Below are 16,808 nucleotides of genomic sequence, written 5' to 3' on the forward strand. Positions count from 1 at the left end.
AAATGAACAGGCAGTAGGAGGTTGCTGAGGTGGCCATGATGATTAATGAATTGGTGCAGAAGTTTTTTTTCATTTAGCAAAAGCAAAAATAGTGTTCTATCAAATGGATATAAACAAACTGTGCCAGGACTGGGGCTTTAAGCGACTGAAAGGTTGTGGATTTTGCATCAGAACCACCATATGGTGCACCCAGGGCTGGTGGACTGCCAGAGACCACAGGAAAAGATGTGCAGTATAAAACACCTTGTGGTAGCTGCACCTCACCAGTAGTCTGTTTATGGACATCACAAACTGCGACTGTTAAGCTAGAGAAAGCAGCAGAGAGGTTGTCCCACCTGCCTTGTTGCATATTGGATGTTAAAGACACAATGGCATTTGTGCACTACAGGCGCAGGTCAGTACTTTAGAGGTAAGGACGGACACACGCATTTCTCCTGAATGAGGCTCCGCCTTGTCCTGAGCGTTGAGCATGAGGATGATATCCAAGAGAAAGGCGCCACCTTCATAAATGTGCGTAGATGAAGGGCGGAGATGCGTCCTGTTCACTCACATGCAAGCTTGCTGTCAAAGCTGGAGAGGGCCACTGCGAAGGCCTGCAGAGCACACATGGGGTAGCTGTAATCCAGGGTGAAGAGGTCCTCTGCTACCCGGCCAAACTGCATGACGATGTACTCGGCTAGAAGGGAAGAGATGAGGCCAAGGTCAGACGCAGAGACAAACTTACATAAAGCCAGCAATACACAACCGCAGTCAGGAGTGTGGAAGGTTAGGGCAGTAAACAGTGGAGACAATGATGAAAGCATTACTTAAAACTTTAAAAGAGAAATACAAGACATTTGATAATGGTGACAACAAAAGATTTTCCTTCTTTTTTTCTGGATTTAGAAGAGGAACTTCTCACTTTGCAATGTATTAATTTATTTTTTTTTCTCCCTACTGCTAACTTTCGGTAAAGCTCCTCTTTACGTTTAACAGTCTTCCAGACAGTTCTTCAGGTCAACCTTGTGGAGGAGGATTAGGCCTGGTTCACACTGCAAGAGCTTTTTAAAGCGAGATTGTCACCATAAAAATCCAATTTCAACAGAAACTGGTCTGAGTGTTTTAAGTGACAAAGATGCTAATCCTGCATATAAAACTATTCTGCTGTTAATCACATACCTTAGGAGCACTGGCCCTTTAATTGCCATTGCCAAACAGTTGCATGCTGGGGGTCTTTTTTTTTCTATAATATATTCCTCCTCTTCCCTTTATTTTCCCCTCCTTCTAATGACATAAGACAGTGCACTTTCTAGTATAAACCTCAGTGGGAGTATCAGAAGACTCTGGGAGGAGGGCGGGTAACGAATACACAATTATCAAGAGAAAAAAAAGAGTGAGGGAGGAAATGTCAGGAGGTTAATGGTAACCAAGATGGAAACTGCCTAGAATAGGATTATTTGCTTTCCCTTTATAAGGCTGGTTTCACAGTGGGACGTTACAGGCGCACGTTAGAGCAGCCTGTAACGCACCCCACCGCATAGCAATGAAAAATCAATGGGCTGTTCACACTGCCCACGTTGCCGCGTTGCGTTACACAGTAACGCTGCGCCATTACACAACGTACTGCATGCAGTACTTTGTAAGCGGCAGAGCCGCGTTAGACTGCTTGGACATGCACAGTAATGTTGGGGAGGAGCGGAGAGCGGCCAAGCACATGGCTAATTAATATTCACTGCACTCAGTGACGTGCAGTGTTTACTTCCTGGAGCGGCCGCTCTGTGCGGCGATTGGCCGGGCGGGACCACGTGATGCCACATGCGTCCAAGAGTGCGCATCACGGACGCCAGAGTGAGCTGCACAACGCGGCTCACTCTGACGTCCACCTTAGAGAGCACCAGGCGTTGCGTTAGGGGCACGTTGTGCGACCATAACGTCCCCTAAAACGCAACGTCCTGGTGTGAAACCAGCCTCAAATTCACAGGAATCATAACGCATACAGTGCAATACATCTATTATGTAAGTAGAACTAGTATTTATCTACTTATATACAGTACAGACCAAAAGTTTGGACACACCTTCTCATTCAAAGAGTTTTCTTTATTTTCATGACTATGAACATTGTAGATTCACACTGAAGGCATTCAAACTATGAATTAACACATGTGGAAGTATAGTACATAACAAAAAGTGTAAAACAACTGTCATGTCATATTCTAGGTTCTTCAAAGTAGCCACCTTTTGCTTTGATTACTGCTTTGCACACTGTTGGCATTCTCTTGATGAGCTTCAAGAGGTAGTCACCTGAAATGGTTTTCACTTCACAGGTATGCCCTGTCAGGTTTAATAAGTGGGATTTCTTGCCTTATAAATGGGGTTGGGACCATCAGTTGCGTTGTGGAGAAGTCAGGTGGATACACAGCTGATAGACCTACTGAATAGACTGTTAGAATTTGTATTATGGCAAGAAAAAAGCAGCTAAATAAAGAAAAACGAGTGGCCATCATTACTTTAAAGAGAACCCGAGGCGGGGTTCTTACAACGCAATCCCCATACAGAGGCTGGGTCTGCCTATAGAGCCCAGCCTCTGTTGCTATTTATCTTCCTCCAAACCCCCCCCCCCCTGCGCGCTGTGAGACCCCATAAATCGTTTACCTCTCTAATGTCAGTCTCCGCTCTCCCCCGCCTCCTGCATCGCTCCGGTCTCTGCCCGCGTCCCTTCCCTCCAATCAGCGGCGAGGGAAGGGATGGGGTGGGGACCGGAGCAATTCAGGAGGCGGGGGAGAGCGGAGACTGACAGAGAGAAAAACGCAGCCCGCTGCGACACGCTGCGTGTTGACAGCGCGGCTGTGTTTTATGGGGTCTCACAGCGCGCAGGGGGGGCTTTAGAGGAAGCTAAATAGCAACAGAGACTGGGCTCTATAGGCAGACCCAGCCTCTGTATGGGGATTGCGTTGTAAGAACCGCGCCTCGGGTTCTCTTTAAGAAATTAAGGTCAGTCAGTCCGAAAAATTTAGAAAACTTTGAAAGTGTCCCCAAATGCAGTCTCAAAAGCCATCAAACGCTACAAAGAAACTGGCTCACATGCGGACCGCTCCAGGAAAGGAAGACCAAGAGTCACTTCTGCTGCAGAGAATAAGTTCATCCGAGTCACCAGCCTCAGAAATCGCAGGTTAATAGCAGCTCAGATTAGAGACCAGGTCAATGTCACACAGAGTTCTAGCAGCAGACACATCTCTAGAACAACTGTTAAAGAGAGTCTAAAGCGAGAATAGATCTCGCTTCAGACCTCATATGTAGCAGGGGCACACCTGCTAAAACGCCGCTATCCCGCGGCTTAACGGGGGTCCCTGTCCCCCCAAATCCCCTCCGTAATGCGGGGGAGCGCTTCCGCATTGGGGCAGGGCTAACCGCCGCAGCCCTGCCCCATGCGCGTCTGTCAGACGCGTATCTCCGCCTCTCCCCCGCCCCTCTCAGTCTTCCTTCACTGAGAGGGGCGGGGGAGAGGTGGCGATGCGCGTCTGATAGACGCGCTGGGAGGCAGGGCTGCAGCCGTTAGCCCTGCCTCCAGGAAGAAAAAAACCTACGACCAACTTGCGACCAAGGTTTGCGGGGGGTGGGTTGGGGGGACAGGGACCCTCGTGCAGCCGCGGGATAGCGGCGTTTTAGCAGGGGCACATGTGCCCCTGCTATATATGAGAGCTGAAGCGAGATTTAGTCTCGCTTCAGTGTCTCTTTAAGAGGAGACTGTGTGAATCAAGCCTTCATGGTAGAATATCTGCTAGGAAACCACTGCTAAGGACAGGCAACAAGCTGAAGAGACTTGTTTGGGCTAAAGGACACAAGGAATGGACATTAGACCAGTGGAAAATTGTGCTTTGGTCTGATGACTCCACATTTGAGATTTTTGGTTCCAACCACCGTGTCTTTGTGCGACGCAGAAAAGGTGAACGGATGGTCTCTACATGCCTGGTTCCCACCGTGAAGCATGGAGGAGGAGGTGTGATGGTGTGGGGGTGCTTTGCTGGTGACACTGTTGGGGATTTATTCAAAACTGAAGGCATACTGAACCAGCATGGCTACCACAGCATCTTGCAGCGGCATGCTATTCCATCCGGTTTGCGTTTAGTTGGACTATCATTTATTTTTCAACAGGACAATGACCCAAACACACATCCAGGCTGTGTAAGGGCTATTTGACCAGGAAGAAGAGTGATGGGGTGGATGGTTTAGGGTGAGCTGGACCGCAGAGTGAAGGCAAAAGGGCCAACAAGTGCTAAGCATCTCTGGGAACTCCTTCAAGACTGTTGGAAGACCATTTCAGGTGACTACCTCTTGAAGCTCATCCAGAGAATGCCAAGAGTGTGCAAAGCAGTAATCAAAGCAAAAGGTGGCTACTTTGAAGTACCTAGAATATGACACATTTTCAGTTGTTACACACTTTTTGGTTATGTACTATACTTTCACATGTGTTAATTCCTAGTTTGGATGCCTTCAGTGTGAATCTACAATGTTCATAGTCATGAAAATAAAGAAAACTCTTTGAATGAGAAGGTGTGTCCAGACTTTTGGTCTGTACTTTATGTGTTTTAAATTTCTAGGTTAGCATGGGTGTCACTGGTTCTTTAAATCGCTAGTGCTGTGATGCTATGGGTGATGTTTATAAAGTCACTTTGCTCAAGTGAGAACACAGCCACAGCATTTACTTTCGCAAGAACTTTTAAAATCACAAGCGCTTAGAAAAAGCTCTTGTAGTGTGAACCAGGCCTGAGACTGTAGAGGGGGGAAGGAAAAACCAGAGATAAAGGAGGAAGACACATACGGCAGCTGGTGTACAAAGGACTTACGGTCATTGTCATGTACAATCTGGAAGTTCTTGACGGAGGTGTGAGTGACGCGGCCGTGGAAGTTCAGCACATAGGACTGAGTGTCGTCATTCCACACCGGAGCCTTGTTGTGCAGCTCGATTATGTTTTCATTGCGTTTGCTCTGCCACCGGGACAGAAGACTCTCCGATTCCTGAGAAGGATAACAAACATCACTGTGACATCACTGCGGACTCTGGAGGACACTCCCCCCCATGTGCTTCAGAATGGGGCACTAGAGATGTGCAAATCTAGCTGTGTGCTCACAATGCCATGTGCCAGTGACCCATTACATGGCAAACAGCTGGAAAATAAAGGGGAGCAGCTGTATCTCTGTGTGCAGCAGAGAAGGAATTAGTATGAATATGTCTATCTGTGCTATGCTGCTCCTGTTGGTATAAACCAGGAAACCCCTGATTCTTGAAAGAATCATAAAGTTCCACTGCCCCCCCCCCCCCCCCCCCAGAGCATCCATCCTCTGATGCGTGAAACCCAGATGCCCCCCTCCCCGTGCGATGCACCCATTTCCGTCCCCCCTTGTTCGTCTAACCTATGCCTTTCCGGTGCGCCTGTGCACTTATAGGGCGGTGGCTTAGTTTGGGCGGCGGCTTACTGCGGAGGTTGTAGTGTGCATGCGCAGCTGTGCGTCCGTGCATACTTCCAACCTTAATTTAGTAATAGAGATGAAAAGCTGCTGAGTGCAGATCACAGTATATGGGGTCAGTGCATTGTACGGGGGGTCATTGGGGTGTACAGTGCATGGGGGTCAGTGCATTGTATGGTCAGTGGAGTGAACAGTGCATTGGGGTCAGTGGTGTATACAGTGTTTGGTGGTCAGTGCATTGTATGGTCAGTGGGGAGCACAGTGTAGGGGGTCAGTGGGGTGTACAGTGCATGGGGGTCGGTGCATTTACAGGGGTCAGTGGGGTGTACAGTGCATGGGGGTCGGTGCATTGTACAGGGGTCAGTGGGGTGTTCAGTGCACCGGGGTCGGTGCATTGTACAGGGGTCAGTGGGGTGTACAGTGCATGGGGGTCGGAGCATTGTACAGGGGTCAGTGGGGTGTACAGTGCACCGGGGTCGGTGCATTGTACAGGGGTCAGTGGGGTGTACAGCTACTGCACAATAAAAGGGCCATAAAAAAATGGGAAACTTACATTTACTGGCTGGAAAGGAACCCGTTCATGATTAATATTCATTCCAGGGAGTAACACAGACATCTTCCGGGGTCCTTTAAAGCCCAAAACATTGGTCTCCTAAGGGATGAAATGATAAGAATAAGCAATAAAGAGAGGAGAGGGAGAGGCAGGTAGGAAGGGACAGACAAAAAAAAAGAGGAGGAAAAAAACAGAAGAAAAAGAACGAGAGTTCACATGCAATTTTTCAAAAAAAGCGATTGCTACATAGGTCATGTATTTCAATGGCACTACGTTTTATTAGCATTTGTGCATGCTTACATAATTTCTCTGCGGTTTATATTTGGATCATAAGTCTGCTTAACCACTTGCCGACCGCACACTCATACCGTGTGGCGGCAAAGTGGTAGCTGGAGGACCAGCGACGCACATCTACGTCGCCAGGTGCCTCCCTAATTAATCAGGAAAGGCCACTCGCGCGAGCGGCCGTTTCCTGTTAGATCACGGAGCGGGTCTCCGTGAATAGTCTGCGAGCCGCGATCAGCAGGAGACGTTTGTCTCCTTTGTTTACATTGAACGGCGCTGCTGCTACAGCAGCGCCGTAAGCAGGGCCGGATTTAAGCCAAGGCCACATAGGCCATGGCCTAGGGCACCACAGGATCAAGGGCGGGTGGGCAGCAGGCCATACGGGAGGGAGGGGGTCATCAGGCTATCTATTCGGAAGGGGGAGAAAGGGTCATCTGGCTTTTTATACTAGAGTGAAGTGGTCATCAGGATACCTATACTGAAGGGAAGGGGGGACATCAGGCTATTTAAACTCTAGGGGAGGGGAAGGGTTATCTGGCTATTTATACTGGAGGTGGGTGGGGGAAGGGTTCTCTGGCGGCCTGTACTAGAGGGAAGGGTTAATAGACTGCCGCCTATACTGCAAGGAGGAGGAAGAGTCATGTGCCTACCTATAGTGAAGGGGGGCGGCTTCTGGCAGTGGCCTTGGGCGGTAAAGAATACAAATCCGGCCCTGGCCGTAAGGCAGATCGGCGATCCCCGGCCAATCAGCGGCCGGGGATCGCCGCCATGTGACAGAGGACAGCCTGTCACAGGCTGCACAGGACGGATAGCGTCCTGTGCAGCCCCGATCACCAGGGGTGACGGGGGGGGGGGGGGGGGGGAATTTCGCCGCGGAGGGGGGCTTTGAGGTGCCCCCCCCCCCCGCAACACCCAGGCAGGCAGGAGCGATCAGACCCCCCCTGCACATCATCCCCATAGGGGGGAAAAGGGGGGGTGATCTGATCGCTCTGCCTGCAACCCGATCTGTGCTGGGGGCTGCAGAGCCCACCCAGCACAGATCATAAAAAACAGCGCTGGTCCTTAAGGGGGGGGGGGGGGGGGTAAAGGCTGAGTCCTCAAGTGGTTAATTTTATGTGCAATGTGCAAGTCGAGCTTCAATGCAAGTCAATGGAAACACAGAATATTTCTGTTAACATTTGCATGTGATTTTGAAGTTAATTAGATGGAAAAAAAATCAAAATGCAAAATCTTGCACACAAAAACATATATATAAAAGGGTCAGGGAGCACTGATTATAGGACAACTATTGCACAAAAGATGTAAATACATACATATAAAACATACATCTCTCCCTGAGTAAAATGCACTATAAATTTATTACTTTTTTCCAAGTTCCTGTCACTTACGGAAGGCAGGAGACTAGTCCATCTCACAAGTAGGAAAGCTGGCTTTGCGGGGGGTGGTTTTGTAAAAATAAAAGGAGGTACAGAGAATCCCCCATGAGGAGATGGGCTAGTCCAATATATGACAGATTTGTCAGGGACAGCATTATAGGAAACAAATAATGTACTGTGCATTTAACTCTAGGAGAAATGTACATTTTATATGTATGTATTTTAAATGTTACAATTTTTGGTGATAGCGGTCCTTTGACTATGAATAAGAGTATGGGGGTTCAGGAGAGAAGAGTAGGAGGAGCCTCTTACATAACAAACAGCCGCCAGCTCCTGCCTCATTTTGTTAGTGTCCATCGCTCCAGCAGCCTTGCCCTTACCGGGGCTCTCACCATCGTCATATACAGTAAACTTGGTCCCCATCAGGTTGGATAAAACAAGAAAGTAAATAGATCATTACAACAACCCAGAATATAGACCTCAGGCAGCCATTCGCTGATGAGGACAAATCTAGACCAGAGATGTACAGGTGCAGAGGATACTGCAGCAGGACGCAGCTGATGGAAGAAGACTGGAGTAAGGAAAGGATCACCCTGGCATGCTCCATAGGCACACTCAGCATGTGGAGGCGGGGCTGAGGCCAGCCCAGTAACCTGAATATATTTATAAATGAATAGATTTGCTTTTCACATTTCTATCTCCTACTCCTAATTATGACTTTTTTTATAATCCTACAATTTTAAAGGTGTGTCTCATCTAAAATTAAAAATCTATTAACCCTTCGCACACTCACATGCAAATGTTCAAACAATTGCATTCACAGATTCACTCATCCAGGCACAACTGTTATCCCTACAGCTAAATTAAAAGCCAGGGTTTTAGTTCACAGAAGAATGCATTCTTATGCTTAATCACCTATACTGCGCAGAAGTACCCAGGTAAACATAGGTGTCCTAACTCTGGCCCTGTAACATGCATAGTGCAGACATGCAAACACATTCATTGCATCAAACCTATCAATGGATTAGGAGCACACATCCTAACTTCCTCTCCTGGGAAAGACAGTGCATCTTACCAATCGCACAAGGGAGCTAATGTTATGTGTCCATGTGCACCATGCGCATACACCAGCATAAGCTGTCTGCATGCTGACAAACATACAGGGGAAGGGGGGAGTGCACCGAATTGGACCCTAGCCACAGGGGTCAATGATAAGAATAAACATACAAATATCCAGGCACATCGCCTCTAGTTATCGCCCTGGCTTTTAATTTAGCTGTAGGGATAACCGTTGTGCCTGGATGAGTGAATCTGTGAATGCAATTGTTTGAACATTTGCATGTGAGTGTGCGAAGGGTTAATAGATTTTTGCTGTTTTCTAGCCACACCCCCTTCAGCACCTCCCTTTCCCTAATAATTTATTTAATGTCCTAACTAGAGGCGATGTGCCTGGATATTTGTATGTTTATTCTTATCATTGACCCCTGTGGCTAGGGTCCAATTCGGTGCACTCCCCCCTTCCCCTGTATGTTTGTCAGCATGTAGACAGCTTATGCTGGTGTATGCGCATGGTGCACATGGACACATAACATTAGCTCCCTTGTGCGATTGGTAAGATGCACTGTCTTTCCCAGGAGAGGAAGTTAGGATGTGTGCTCCTAATCCATTGATAGGTTTGATGCAATGAATGTGTTTGCATGTCTGCACTATGCATGTTACAGGGCCAGAGTTAGGACACCTATGTTTACCTGGGTACTAATGCGCAGTATAGGTGATTAAGCATAAGAATGCATTCTTCTGTGAACTAAAACCCTGGCTTTTAATTTAGCTGTAGGGATAACAGTTGTGCCTGGATGAGTGAATCTGTGAATGCAATTGTTTGAACATTTGCATGTGAGTGTGCGAAGGGTTAATAGATTTTTGCTGTTTTCTAGCCACACCCCCTTCAGCTCCTCCCTTTCCCTAATAATTTATTTAATGTCCTAACTAGAGGCGATGTGCCTGGATATTTGTATGTTTATTCTCATCTAAAATTAAGGTATGTTTACACATTAGGTGTGTCTGTTGAGAATGTGCTCAACGGAACGTATTCTGTTACTGCTGCGCCGGGGTAGTCATCATATGACTGATACAGTCTTGGACCTGAACTCTTGCACAGGACAGAAGGAAAACAGAGAGAAATGCACCCTGTATGTATTTAGAGAGTTTAGCCTGTTAATTCTCCTCATCTGTGACTAAAAGCACAAGTTGTAATTTGATCCCTTAGCTGTATCAGCTGACTGTCACGGCAGAGCAGCTAAATTGGTAAAGACAGGATGTTAACAATATGTCTGCTTCCACGAAAGCAGAAAGTGACACACTGCAGATTTATTGCAGGATTTCTATCAGTTGTAACAAGGAAACGCTTTTCTTTAAAGGTCATTATGCTGTTGCGTAGAGCAGAGAGGAAGTTCTGAGTTCAGGTCCGCTCTCAGTGTCCCAGAAGCTAAAATATATGAACTACTGACCTCTTTCATCTATCCCCTCACTCAGAAGCTGTTCTCTACCAGGAAAGAGTTTTACGGCTGTAGTTCCTCATCAGTGAGGGTTATGCTATAGTCTGACAGTCGCAACAGGAGACAAACTGTCACTTGCATACCTGATGTTTAATTTTCTGTTTAATTACATTTTATATGTATGTATTTTAAATTGTACAACCTTCTACGATAGTGGTTCTTTAGGAAAAGGTATGCTAATGCTTTAAATATACATTTTGGCAAATTCAATAGCCTATTTATTGACCATTGAGAGATAAAAGAGAACAGTGCAATGTGAAATATGTCTGCATACCGGAGTTTGCCAATGAAACATTCCCCTTCCCGGGACAGGTCTGTGGGGTCGATGGAAATCAGATAATTGGATGTTTTGCTTTTTTTCCGCTTTCTTCCAGCCAGAAGGAAAATCTGAAACAGAAGCCCGAGTAAGCAGGATGCAGGGATTGTGCCCCGCCCACCCGGAAGCACAGGCCTCAGCAGCCTCACCTTGCGGGTGTCATCTTTCTCCAGGTGCATGTAGTAAGTGGGGAACAGTCCGCGGTCCATCCCCTTCTTGTCGCGGCTAATGCGGCACCGTACAGTGACACCTCGGGGCGGCCGGCTGCAAGGCAAATTCTTTCAAGTCACCCACTTCTCCTACGTCACTTTGAGCAGCAATAGGTATGGTCTCTGCAGACGCAGATTCCTGCAGAGAACAGAGCAGTGGTTACTCAGTTATGTCATGAGGACTATTTTCAACAAACTTTAATAGACAGCAGACAGCCAATAGCAAGAGCCACCCCCCTCCTTCTTTTCACCCTATTTGATCCGATACACTTGTAGGTCAGACTTCAGAATGACAGAGCTGGAGAAAGAGACACTCCAAAGAGGCTTTTCTGCATCACTATAAATGAGCAGATCTATATAGGGATACAGAGAAGAGTGGCATCTAGTGGCATGTAAGCACATTTAACTACTTAAGGCCCGCGGTGATTGAAATCTATGCCCTGTTTTGGTGGGCTCCTGGCTGGCAGGGCATAGATTTCAATCACCGCCCGCAGCGCGTATCCGCCGTTTCCGTCACTCCCCGCCGATCACCCCGCTCAAACACAACGCCTCTCACCGCAGCTCACTGGCTCTGCTTGTCTCTATGACGGCAGAGCCACGTGAGCTGGTCAGGAGCCGATTTCATTGGCTCCAGGGCGTGTCTATCAATGTAAGCCGCTCCCATTGGCTTACATTGATAGACACGGTCAGGAGCCAATGAAAGTGGCTCCTGACAGGCTCACGTGACTCTGCCATCATAGAGACGGCAGAGTCTATGTCAGGAGGATCCCGGCGTGCGTCGGTTGTGGTGGGTATGCGTCGGTATTGTACCAGCGGCCTCTGGTCCTGAAGGGGGCAGAGACCGCTGGTACTTAAGTGGTTACAGTGATGCAGAAAGCCTTTTCCTCTCTGTCACAGGAGCGTCGGCACAGCTTGCTGCAGAGACCTTAGCTGACTTAATACCCAACAGGCCTTGGTGTATTGAAGCAACATTTTTCAGTAATTTACTGAAATTCTACCGCATCTGTGAAAATCTTTGTGAATTTGGGGGAAAAAAAGTCTAAAATAATGAATGCGGTATTTTACTTTTTGTCGAACAGCCTATTGTTAATTGTAGCCATTGCCATGCTCCCAAGTCAGCAATTTATCTCACAAGTCAGTAATTTCAGCTTTCCATGCGGTACCGAACGGCCTTAGTGAACTGACATTTCACAAAATGTTCAGTAAAATCAGCTGTGTTCTGCCTTACTGTAAGGCTTATGTAGTAATTGATTAAATGTATTACTAAACTTAAAGCAAAGTAAAGCCTATGTAGTAATAAATTACGTTTCCTTGGATTGGCAGAGCTCTGGTTTTGTGTTTCTGTTCACATTACTCTGATTTTCACTTCTGAATCTGTACTCTGCCATTTCTGGTGCTACTCGAAATTTAGATATGTGGTTTTCACTGTAGGTATCCCCCTGTAGACAGCTTTTCAGCATGCTCTATGGAGGTCTAAAGCAGCTTGTCCGTCCCAGAACTTACGGTCAGAGACTTTTTGCTGGCTGAAGAACCGGGCCGAGTACTTCCAGAGTCTCCCTCCTCCTCATCGGTTGTGTCTTCATCAAAAGGTAGACTGTCTGAGATGCCTGTTCATAATACCAATTCAATTATGTTAGAGCAGTTAGAGAATGAAACAAAACATGACCTCTGATGTATGACAGCCAGGAGTCCACTAGATGGCAGCATTATAGCCATCTAATGAAGGGAACCTGTGACAGGGACACAATTACTTTAGCTTTCAGCAGTATACCATCTCTACAGGTCTGTCATTCTACATATCTATGCTTTAAATGTTTTATGATGCCTCATAAATGTTTTATAGCAAAAAGATTGTGATATTAAACTAGGAGATTTCAAAGGGCCTGTTTACATAAAGACAGTATGAGAATGTAGCACTGTGAAGTATTTTGGCCACAGAGATAAGAGTAACCATTCTCCAGAGGCTTTCCCCATCCTTCTGGAGACCACTGCTGCTGCCCAAGACCGGCTGTATGACCATGTCTTTAAGTTTGTCTTGAATACACTTTAAAATTGGCGCTATTATAATGCACACAGTCTAGAGAAAATAGTAGAGTGAATTTAGGAAACAGTTTATACAGAGGGGCAGCATGGTGGTGTAGGGATTAGCACTCTCGCCTTGCAATGCTGGTTTCCGGTTCGAATCCTAGCCAGGGCACTATCTACACAGAGTTTGTATGTTCTCCCTGTGTCTGTGTGGGTTTCCACAGGCTCTACAGTTCCTTTCACATCATAAAAACATACAATTAAAGTGAACCTGAGATAGTTCACTAGCCCCTATTTATACATACCTGGGGCTTTCTCAAGCACTGTGGCCTCCCTCGCCATTCGTTCGGCCCCTCCGTTCTGCCGATATGTCCTCCGTTCTGCTGAGCAGTCGTGGGCCTCTGCGCATGCATGGCTCAGCCTCAGGTACACTTTAAGTTAACTGGCTTCCCCCTATAAACTGGCCCTAGACTTTATTACATAGACTACACAATACATACATAGACATATGACTATGGTAGAGATTAGATTGCAAGCCCCTCTGAGGGACAGTCAAGTGACAAGACAATATACCCCTATACAAACAAAGGATTGAGGAAAACTTTGAAAATGACTCAAACCCAAAGAGGATGTGGCAAAGCATTCAACTATTCACAGATTACAAAAAGAATAGCACTCCATATACACTGGACAATAACATCCCCAGCCTAGCAGAGGAACTTAACAACCTCTTTGCTAGATTTGAAAAAGACAACAATCGGCCTCCAGTCAACTTTGGGCCCACTACAGACTCACAGCCTTTAATCCTTCACATACATGAAGTGCAGCAAGCACTCACAAATATCAACACCAGGAAAGCTGCAGGTCCTGATGGTGTGTAAGGACGTGTGCTCCAGGCCTGTGCTGGTCAACTAGCGAAAGTTTTTACACAAATATTCAACCTTTCTCTGTTCTTGGGTGTAGTTCCATCATGCCTTAAATCTACAACCATTGTGCCAGTCCCAAAAAATCCTAGGATAACCTGTCTTAATGATTATCGACCAGTTGCTCTAACCCCTGTCATCGCCAAGTGCTTTGAACGACTGGTAGCCACACACATCAAGGCCTCCATCCCAGCAAATCTAGATCAACACCAGTTTGCTTACCGAACAAAGAGATCGACTGAGGATGCCATCTGTGTAGCTCTCCATGCTGCCCTCTCACACCTGGAATAGCCCAACTCCTATGTTAGGATGCTCTTTGTTGACTACAGCTCAGCATTTAACACCATTGTACCTAGCCAGCTGACCAACAAACTCCATGCACTAAGTCTTGCTCCCTCCATATGTACTTGGTTATTGGACTTCCTTACTAATCGCCCTCAAACTGTCAGACTAGGAAAACAGACATCCTCCACCCTTACCCTGAACACTGGTGTGCCACAGGGCTGTGTATTAAGCCCTCTCCTCTATGCACTTTTCACCCATGACTGCCAGCCTATCCATACCTCAAACATAATTGTTAAGTTTGCAGATGAAACGACTGTCATTGGGCTTATATCAGACAATGAGGAAGCTGCATACAGAGAAGAAGTTAGGAACCTGACTGCATGGTGCGACATTAACAACCTGTTATTAAATACAAAGAAGACCAAAGAAATTATTCTGGACTTTAGGACCACCAAAAAGACCACTCACCTACCGCTAATGATCAATGCAGAGGCTGTGGAGAGAGTTTCCAGCTTCAAATTTTTGGGAGTCACCATCGCAGAGAACCTGTCCTGGGCTGACAATGCTTTAGCTCTAACTGGCAAAGCACAACAACGCCTCTACTTTCTGAGAAAACTAAGGAGCGCTAACCTCCCACAGAAGCTGCTGGTTAATTTCTACAGATGCACTATAGAAAGCGTTCTGACCAATTGCATGACGGCCTGGTACAACAGCTGCACGAAGGCTACTAGAGAAGCCCTGCAGCGAGTTGTTAAAACAGCAGAAGCCATTATTGGCACTTAACTACCGTCACTGGAACGTTTGTATAATACTCGCAGCATGAGAAGGGCCAAAAACATTATCAAGGACAACACTCACCCTGGAAATGCCTTGTTTGAGCTCCTTCCATCAGGTAAACGTTTTAGATCAATCCGCACACACACAAACAGACTGAAAGACAGCTTTTTCCCATCTGCCATAAACTTGATGAACTCTGAATCCTCTCTGAAATAATTAACACTGTGTACAAATTGTTTAAATATCTGTAATACCTGGCATATGTGTATAATTTCTTCTCTTCCTTGTTACTATCACTATCCTCTTCCTTGTTACTATCACATGTTCCCTATATGCACCGTGGGGTTGTCATGAAAAGTAATTTCGTTGTGTTACACAATGACAATAAAGTGAATTGAATAGAGCGCTGTGGAAGATGTTATCGCTCTATAAATACTAAATAATAATAATACACTTTAGACATTCGAAGACATTATTTGTCACCACTGACCTCTCTCCTGCAGCAATTCCTGCAGGTCTCGTCTAGATTCCTCATGGTTTTCCTGGGCCCCCTCCTCATGAACAGGCCTGGCTGTGGTCTTGCTGGCAGCAGGACGGGATATGACCTCTTTCTTCTGGGGTTTCACCTCACTGACTCTTGCTGGAGTCTGCTAGTGTCAGTGGTGACCTCTGAGCTACCTCTATTCTCCACTGACACCTTGCCTTCACCTGGCCTCGGCCTATTGCTCACATCACTCGACTCAGGTCTGGAGGATTCCAATTCCTCCTCATCAGGACAAGTCTCGCCCACTGATAAAATGTGGAATTTGTATTCTACATCCTGAGTATCGGAATGCAGGAAGGCAGCTGGACCGTCAATTCCTGTAGTGATGAAGAAAGAGAAGAGGTACAGGAACTTTGAGAACAATTCTGGAGGTATTTAGAAGGTGACAAATTGTAATAACTAAAGATGGCAGTCTCCATTTTATCCTCATTGTAGGTTCTCTTTAAAGTGAACCTGGAGTGAGAGTAATATGGAGGCTGCCATATTTATTTCCTTTTAAATAATGCCAGTTGCCTGGCAGCGTTGTTGATTTTCTGGCATCAGTAGTGTCTGAGCCACAACTCTGAAACAAGCATGTGGCTAATCCAGTCAGACTTCAGTCAGAGCACCAGGTCTATGGCAGTCTCCATATTTAGCTGATGCTGCTTGCCACTGAATAGTTATCATATTATCAACTAGTATTTCTAAGCCCTCTCCGGGTGTGATGTTCCCAGGTGTATACAGCACATTATCAGGCTTTCTGTGTGATCTCAATCACCAGCTCTTACCATCCAGGATGACATCTGAGCTGGCAGATCAAGGCGTGTGACATGGCATGAGAAGAGCCTGCTCCTCGCTCTTTCTCGATTTCGGTCTTCGCTGTCTGGGCTCATGGTTGGGCTGCACCATTAGGATCTCCTGCCTCTTCTTCCTCTGCTTCTGCTCCAACAGTGCCCTCTAGTAATTGGAAGGAGACAGAAGAAGCTCAGAAATAACACACATTAAAGTGGACCCAAACCGAAATTTTTTTAGTTGCGCCACTCTGACACATACAAAGATAAACACACCTTCAAGCCTATGAGCATTTCAGTGCATCCCTCTCACCCTTCTCTTTTCATTACTAGGGTTATACAGGTGGCAGCCATTAGCAATTCCTCCTTTGCCGGACACCACCTACTTCACCAGTCTGCCGGATTCTGTCCCGGCAATATGAAAAGAAAGGAAGGGTTCCTCTAATAAATGTAAAATATTTTATATTTGTCATCATGCAGCTGAAAAAAGGCTGCTATTTATTAATATAATTTAGAAAATAGGTTTTATTTCTGAAATCTTGCATTTTTAATTTGGGTCCACTTTAAAGAAAAATCCCACAAGGTGTCACTGGCTTAGACATTGAGTGGACCTGAACTCGTGCTTAGGACAGAAAGAAAACATAGAAAAATCCACCCTGTACGTATTTAGAGAGTTTAGCCTGTCTATTTCCCCTCATCTGTGACTTACCACAAGTGTAATTTGATATTTCAGCTGTTTTAGCCC

The 16,808-nt window shown here is 46.3% G+C and overlaps 1 pseudogene; it reads right to left on the reverse strand.

Moving 5' to 3' along the window:
* Window positions 1-503: 503 nt before the first annotated feature.
* LOC137562385 (tubby-related protein 3-like) lies at window positions 504-16,165 on the reverse strand (annotated as a pseudogene).
* Window positions 16,166-16,808: the final 643 nt, after the last annotated feature.

This window comes from Hyperolius riggenbachi, chromosome 3 (assembly GCF_040937935.1).
Source record: "Hyperolius riggenbachi isolate aHypRig1 chromosome 3, aHypRig1.pri, whole genome shotgun sequence".
NCBI lineage: Eukaryota > Metazoa > Chordata > Amphibia > Anura > Hyperoliidae > Hyperolius > Hyperolius riggenbachi.